The sequence below is a fragment of the Octodon degus genome, unplaced genomic scaffold (assembly GCF_000260255.1).
Source record: "Octodon degus isolate 3935 unplaced genomic scaffold, OctDeg1.0 scaffold00088, whole genome shotgun sequence".
Taxonomy (NCBI): domain Eukaryota; kingdom Metazoa; phylum Chordata; class Mammalia; order Rodentia; family Octodontidae; genus Octodon; species Octodon degus.
This window is the reverse complement of record NW_004524664.1, coordinates 894,067-902,329: the sequence shown is the minus strand read 5'-3', so window position 1 is coordinate 902,329 and position 8,263 is coordinate 894,067. Positions and strand designations below refer to the sequence as shown.

The following is an 8,263-nucleotide window of genomic DNA, read 5'->3' as shown; positions in this document are numbered from 1 at the left end:
GAATGTTTTCTCTCCATGTGACTCTCCTTAGGCACACTCTAATCATTAATCATTTTCCTCTTTGGTTCCATAATCTCCTTGATCAGAAAATTTGGGACACTACTGTTTTACATGATGTCACAGTACAAGTTCTCATATGTCCTGAGTCTTAATTGACCTTAGAAGGCTAGGGCTAAAATGTTGGCTTTCCTTGCGGCCCCCCTTTTTCTTTAATTTTGATCTGCAAACTTAGATTGTTAACCCTCCAGAAGAGAAGCTTATTGCTATTACCATGCAACCTAGGCTGTTGAGCTTAGCCTCATTATGTGTCTGAATATCAAATATCTTAGGCATAATATGGAACAGGTATTTTTCATCAAGTATTGATATGTTGAACTTTAAGTCCCTACAGAATATGATGAAAAAACAGCTAAAAAATTAAAATATATTTTAAAAATAGGCATAAAGAATTGTATAGGAGTGCGCCTTCCAAGCCCACCGCCCCGGCCAGCAGCGCGAGCTCCAGCAGCAACACATGCAGCTCCAAGGGCGCCGTGGCACCAGCTGTTCCCGCGGCATCTGGCGCCAGCCCCGCATACGTGGAGGTAGAGGGAGTGTGTGTTGATGCATCACCTGAAAGCAAAAGGAAACCCAGGAGCCAGATCCCACCTATGAAGAAAAAATGCAAACTGATCGAGCAAATAGATTTGAGTATTTATTAAAGCAGACAGAGCTGTTCACACGTTTCATTCAGCCTGCTGCTCAGAAGACTCCGACCTTACCTTTGAAATCAAACCAGGGCGCCCACGAATAAAAAAGGATGAAAAACAGAACTTGCTCTGTTGGTGATTACTGACACCATAGAACAGAGGAAGAGGAGGATGAAGAACTCTTAACAGAAAGCTCCAAAGCAACAAATTTTGCACTTGATTTGAAGACTCTCTATCATTTGTGAAATGGGGTAAACTGAAGGATTACCAGGTCCGAGGATTGAATTGACTCATTTCTTTGTATGAGAATGGCATCAGTGGTATCCTATCCAATGACATGGGCCTGGGAAAGACTCTTCAAACAATTTCTCTTCTTGGGTACATGAAACACTACAGAAACATTCCTGGTTCTAATATGGTTTTGGTTCCTAAGTCTACATTACACAACTGGATGAGTGAATTCAAGAGATGGGTGCCAACCCTGAGATCTGTTTGCTTGATAGGAGATAAAGAACAAAGAGCTGCTTTTGTCAGAGATGTTCTGTTACCAGGAGAATGGGATGTATGTGTAACATCTTATGAAATGCTTATTAAAGAGAAGTCTGTGTTCAAAAAATTTAACTGGATATACTTAGTTATAGATGATGCTCACAGGATCAAAAATGAGAAGTCTAAGTTGTCAGAAATAGTGCAGGAGTTCGAGACTACAAATCACCTACTGTTAACTGGAACACCTCTTTAGAACAACTTGCATGAACTCTGGTCACTTCTTAATTTTTTGTTGCCAGATGTGTTTAATTCAGCTGATGACTTTGATTCCTGGTTTGATATGAACAACTGCCTTGGGGATCAAAAACTAGTAGAGAGGCCTCATATGGTTTTATGTCCATTCCTGCTCCATTGAATCAAGGCTGATGTTGAGAAAAGTTTGTCTCCGAAGAAGGAAGTGAAGAAGGAAGTGAAGTGGGGCTCAGCAAAATGCAGAAGGAATGGTACACATGGATATTAATGAAGGACATAGATATCCTGAACTCAGCAGGGAAGATGGACAAGATGTGGTTGTTTAACATCTTGATGCAACTGAGAAAGTGCTCTAATCATCCATACCTGTTTGATGGGGCTGAACCCGGTCCACCTTACACAACAGCTATGCATCTAGTGATCAACAGTGGCAAAATGGTGGTGTTAGACAAGTTGCTCCCTAAACTAAAATAACAAAGTTCTCGTGTGCTCATCTTCAGCCAGATGATGAGAGTGCTAGACATTCTAGAAGATTACTGCATGTGGAGGAACTATGAGTACTGTAGGTTGGATGGACGGATGCCCCGTGATGAGAGACAGGATTCTATCAATGCATACAGTGAACCAAACAGCACAAAGTTTGTTTTTATGTTAAGCACCCGGGTGGGTGGTCTTGGCATCAGTCTTGCCACTGCTGATGTAATAATTTTATATGATTCAGGCTGGAACCTCCAAGTTGATCTACAGGCCATGGCCAAGCATATAGAATTGGGCAAACCAAGACAGTCAGAGTGTTCCACTTTATAACTGATAACACAGTAGAAGAAAGAATCGTGGAACACGCAGAGATGAAACTCAGGCTGGATTCAATTGTCATTCAAGAAGGGAGGCTTGTGGATCAGAATTTTAACAAAATTGGGAAGGATGAAATGCTTCAAATGATTCGCCATGGGACAACACATGTGTTTGCCTCAAAGGAAAGTGAGATCACTGATGAGGACATCCATGGCATTTTGGAAAGGAGCATGAAGAAGACTGCTGAGATGAATGAAAAGCTCTGCAAAATGGGTGAGAACCCCCTTCAAAATTTCACAATGGATACAGAGTCAAGTGTGTACAGCTTCGAAGGAGACGACTACAGAGAAAAACAAAAGATTGCATTCACTGAGTGGATTGAACCACCCAAATGTGGGAGAAAAGCAAACTATGGTGTTGATGCATATTTCAGAGAAGCTCTTCATGTCAGTGAACCTAAAGCACCCAAGGCTCCTGGACCTCCAAAACAATGCAATGTTCAGGATTTTCAGTTCTTTCCCCGACATTTATTTGAATTACTGGAAAAAGAAATTCTGTATTACAGAAAAACTATTGGGTACAAGGTACCTCGAAGTCCTGATCTTCCTAATGCAGCACAAGCACAGAAAGAAGAGCAACTGAAAATTGATGAAGCAGAACCCCTTAATGACAAGGAGTTAGAGGAAAAAGAGAAGCTTCTAACACAGGGATTTACCAATTGGAATAAGAGACACTTTAACCAGTTTATTAAACCTAATGAGAAGTGGGGTCGTGATGATATTGAAACTATAGCAAGAGAAGTGGAAGGGAAAACTCCTGAAGAAATCATTGAATATTCAGCTGTGTTCTGGGAAAGATGCAATGAGCTCCAGGACATAGAGAAGTTCATGGCTCAGATTGAGAGGGAAGAGGCAAGGATTCAAAGAAGAATAAGCATCAAAAAAACACTTGTTTCAAAGATTGAATGGTACAAAGCACCTTTTCATCAGCTCCGAATATCCTATGGTACTAACAAAGGAAAAATTACACAGAAGAGGAGGATCACTTCTTGATTTGTATGCTTCACAAGCTTGGATTTGATAAAGAAAATGTATATGATCAATTGCGACAGTGTATCTGCAACTCTTCTCAGTTCAGATTCGATTGGTTTCTGAAGTCCAAAACTGCAATGGAGCTCCAGAGGAGGTGTAACACTTTAATTACATGGATTGAAAGAGAAAACACAGAGCTAGAAGAAAAAGAGAAGGCAGAGAAAAAGAAACAAGGACCAAAGCCCGCAACACAGAAGCGTAAAATGGGCGGAGCACCTGACGGTCGAGGAAGGAAAAAGAAGCCAAAACTATGAATGCGTATTTGTTTCATAATCACTAAGTTTCAAACAGTAGCTATTTAATTTATGGGTCTTCATAAGATGTACTGTACAATGCTCAATGTTACATCACTCAGAGACACCAGGTCCATCTGTTTACTGAGCTAGAGCTATAGTATGTACTTTCACTTTTTTAAAATGGAACAGCTATGCTGAAATTTTTTTTATCATTAACAACACTTGAAGTAATAAAATAGGCTTCACTTATTAATAAAAAAAAGAATTGAATAATTCTTATGTTTAGGCATAAGTCCCGAAATCTAACCATATACAACCTTGTAGCAGGATAGTCCCACAACATTCCTTTTCCTGTCTCCTGTCTTCATTCACCACCATTAATCATAAAGATTAGAACAGAAATGGAGAGTGTTATTCTTTTGAACTTAATCTGAGGTGCAACCTGTCTCCACAGTGTCCTTATGTTTCTAGTATTGCCCTCATACTGGGAATCAGGGAAGAATTAGAAGTTATGCTGCTTCCTTTAATAACTTTGGCACAGCTGTAGTCCTTCATAGCTTCCCTGTATCTCTTAATTCTTTCAGCTTTATTTCTATTGCCAAATGCCTGATTGGTATACTTTCTGAATAGCCAAAGAAAAGAAACCCACTGCCTTCTTCTGTTTGTTTTTTGCAAGATTTTCCATGTTAAGCCATCTTCTGGGATGTTACTGAGATTATGGATTGATCTGATTGTATTCTATTCTGTTGTGCCTAAGTGGGGTGGGACAGTCAAGTAGCTGCCCACATGGGAATTAGACCGTGAGAGGCAAGTAGGGCTTCTGATGGCCTAGAGTTATGTCACTGCTCTGACCAGTCATCTGAAGCATGTCTTTTATACAGTGTTTTTCAGTTAAACTGATGGATTTTCACTGTCTTTTGCATCTTGTGACCAGTGGAATGATAATGCAAATCCTGGGGTGAGGAGTGCAGCCTGTGGCAGTGTAACTAGGTGTTTCTCTGTGCGAAACTAAGAAAAATACTGCCAGAGTACCTGTATGTCAATGCTTTCATTTCGTTTCAATATAGGTCTGCCTAGATGATCAAAAAAGATGGCCAAGAGCTGTGATGGTACAATAATCCTGTTCCTGTGCCTCCTGGAGATTCAAGCATTATATGGAGAGAGTGATCATCTCTACTACCCCTCCTCCTTGTCTTCTCTCATGGTGAGGTCAGGGAGAGTTTAACAGAGATGTTCATGTGAATGCTGTTTATATTCATGAATAGGCTTATATCTTGGTTGCAAACAACATAATAACTATAAAGTTCAACAGCTGGTTAAGAACTATATTTTTTTTATTAACTTGATGACACTAAGCTTCATGCCTTTTTACAGTGGTGCTGGAGATTACTGGTATTACCTTATAGCATTTAATCATACATTTATATCCTAGATATTTAACTCCATGCTATTTGTTTTCCCTACATTTTTGATGGGAATATTAAAGTTGACATTATTATGATCAAAGTGTAAACATGTTATAAAGAGGTTGGGATGAGTTGTAATACTGCTACATTTACAAAACTCCACCAAATGAAGCTGGAAGCAACACGTACATATATAATTGGAACAATGTCAGCCCTACAGGTAATAGGAAGGGGCTTAGCTATTTCAGAGTGAGAAATTTCAGTAAATGGAGAGGCTAATCATTTTAGCACAAGTTGGGAGAAAAATCAGGTTAGTTTTTACATGTTCCACTTCTTACTCTCAACTACTTGGTCTTCTGAGATAATGTAGCATTGTTAGTTACTAATGGGGTTTATGCCTATTAACATGCTAGTATTTTATCTTGAAACAGTGATAGAATGAGCTTTAGGAATGCTTAACATGTTGTAATAACTTCCACCTGCCAATTGTGGATTTAATTATTTATTAGGATCAACATGAGTGTTTAAATGTACTGCTTGCAGTGCAGCATACAAACATTATCAAAATTGAAATTAAATCCAATCAGATTTCTCCTGTAGTCAAAGAATGTCAATACTTTTAGGACCCTGGAGATAATCTAGGTCATTCTGTTTATGTCATAGGAAAGAGAACTGCAATTCCTTTTTGTATGAAAAGGAATTGCATCCAAGTCAGTACAGCAGGTTTGAGGCAGAAGCACAAATAAAAGCTCAGCTCTTTTCCACAGATGCAGGGTGTTTTCTATAATGCTGAGCTACTTACATCTCTAGTTTATTTATTTCTCTTTCCTTTATACTTCAGCTCTGCTATCTTGCCAAGCTCCTATCTTTTACCTTATATTTTAAATTTGTTAACAGTATTATCTCCTTATAAATAAAAATACTGGTAGTTACTATAGAAGTATTCCATCAGTTTTTAATGTTTAGTTTTGAAGTTAGTAACAAACAAATATTGTGGGCCTTGGAAGTATAAGGCAAGCTCAGGTCCCACATCAACAAGAGGCTAAGTGAGAACTATGTTATGTGTGGGCCAATTATAACTTTCCTTTGTACTGCCATATGTTTGACCTCACCAAACAATTCCAGCAGTCCTTTAGGGAAGACACCAAGAAGTGGAATAACAGGGCCAAATGGAATCTCCAGTTTTAGTTTTTTGAGGGATGTCCACACTGATTTCCCCAGTGGTTATTTCAGGCTAAACTCCCACAAACAGTGGAGACAGGTTCCTTTTTCCTCACAGCGCTCCAAATATTTGTTACTGTTGTTTTCTGGATAGTAGCCATTCTTTCTAGAGTGAGCTAGAATCTAAGTATTCTTTTAATTTGCACCACTTGAATGATCAGTGATGTTAAACATTTTTTCATGTATTTATTTGCAATTTGCCTTTCTCCTAAGAAGTCTCTATTCATTTCAGATGGGCATTTTTGGATTGGGTCTTGAAATTTGGATGGTTTGATTTTTTTCCATTCTTTTTATGTTATATGTGTTAGCTCTTTGTTGAAGAACAACTGGCTAAGATTTTTTCCCCACTTTCTGAGTTGTCTTTTCACTCTTTTGATTAATTTTTGCTGTGAAAAAACTTTTAATAAGATGTTTGAGTTGTTGATTCTTTGTAGTATTTCCCATGTAGCCAGGGTCTGTTCATGAAGTCTTTGCCTACACCTATGTCTTCAGGAGGTCTACCCATTTTATCTTCCAGCAGATTTAGATTTCTATTTTAATATTTATTTATTTATTTGGTTGTTACAGGGTCTCAGTACACAGCTTGGATTCCTGGTGAACTTCCTGCTTTCAGCCTCTCCTGTGCTGGGATTACAGGTGTGTACTACTATGCCCAGACTCTGGACAGCTCAGCATGCCATGGAGGTGGGAATGGCATGGCATGTGGTGCAGGGGATCAAACTCTGGTCCCTGAGCTTGCCTAAGCTTAAAGCTGGTGCTTTAGTCTGCTGAGCTATCTTGCTGGCCCATTTGTTCTAATATTTGGATCTTGGATCAATTTCAACTTTATATTAGTGCTTGGTGAAAGGTATGAGTCTAGTTTTATTATTATTATTATTATTATTATTATTATTATTATTATTATTTGTATCTTAGGGAAGTGTCTATAGGGTGTTCTGGGTCGCATTACTAGATCAGACTCATAGTGATCACCTGTTTACAGGCTTCCATGAGCTGGGATTACAGGGTGCACCACCATGCTCAGTCTCAATCACTGTCTCAGTGGGCCCCGAGGGTGGGGCCCACACTGCAGGCCCGGGAATTAAGCCCTGCCCTGGAGCCTGCTTGCAGGTTCTTTAATCTGCTGAGCTTTTTGGCCTGCCTGGGGGTCTAGTTTTAGTATTCAGGATATAGAGAGCCAGTTTTTGCAGGATCATTCACTAAAGAGGTTATCTTTCTGCCAGTGAAGATGTTTGGCCCTTTGTCAAAGATAAGGTGGCTGAGTGTGTTTGCAGTTATGTTTATGCTTTCTAATCCATTCCATTGATCCTCAGCCTTCTTCCTTTTATTCATTTTTTGCCAATGCTTTTTTTTTTACTTTACTTTTTAATCATAATAGTTTAGTAGTATAATTTAAAGTCCAGAGTTGTAGTGCCTCCTGCTTTGCTTTTGTTGCACAGAATTACTTTCAGTTTTCTGGGTCTCTTCTACTTCCAAATGAATTTTAGGAATGTTTTCTATAGTTCTGTGAAGTATGCTAATGGCATTGTTAATGGGATTGCCTTAAGTCTTTATTACAATTTGGGAGTATGACCATTTTCACTGTGTTGATTCTTACTATTCCAGAGCAAGGGATATCTTTCCATTTTCTGATATCTTTTTTGATGTCCTGATTTTTTTTAGAGTATTGTTTTTAATGTAGATATCTTTCTACTCTCTTTGATAGATTGATTCCTAAGTACTTCATTTTTTGAATCCTATCATAAAAGGTGTAGTTTCCTGAATTTCTCTTTCACTGAGTTTGTTATTTTTGTGCAGAAATGCTATTGAGTTTTGAGTGTTGACTTTGTGATTGAATTTGCTTATTAAAACTAGAATTCTTTTGGTATTTTCAATATAGAGTATCACATCATCTGAAAATAATGATAATTTAACTTATTTCTTTTCTATATTCAGTCTTTTGGTTTTTTCTTTTGTCTCATTGCTCTCACTAATGTTTCTAGAACTATAATAGGATTTGTGTTAGTGGACATCCTTGTCTTATTCCTGACTTTAGATAAAATGCTTTCAGTTTTTGATCATGTAGTATGATGCTGGCTATTGGT

The 8,263-nt window shown here is 38.4% G+C and overlaps 1 pseudogene; it reads left to right on the top strand.

Annotated features, from left to right (window-relative positions):
• LOC101577328 overlaps positions 1 to 3,570 on the top strand; it is a 5,002-nt pseudogene extending 1,432 nt beyond the window's left edge.
• Positions 3,571 to 8,263: the final 4,693 nt, after the last annotated feature.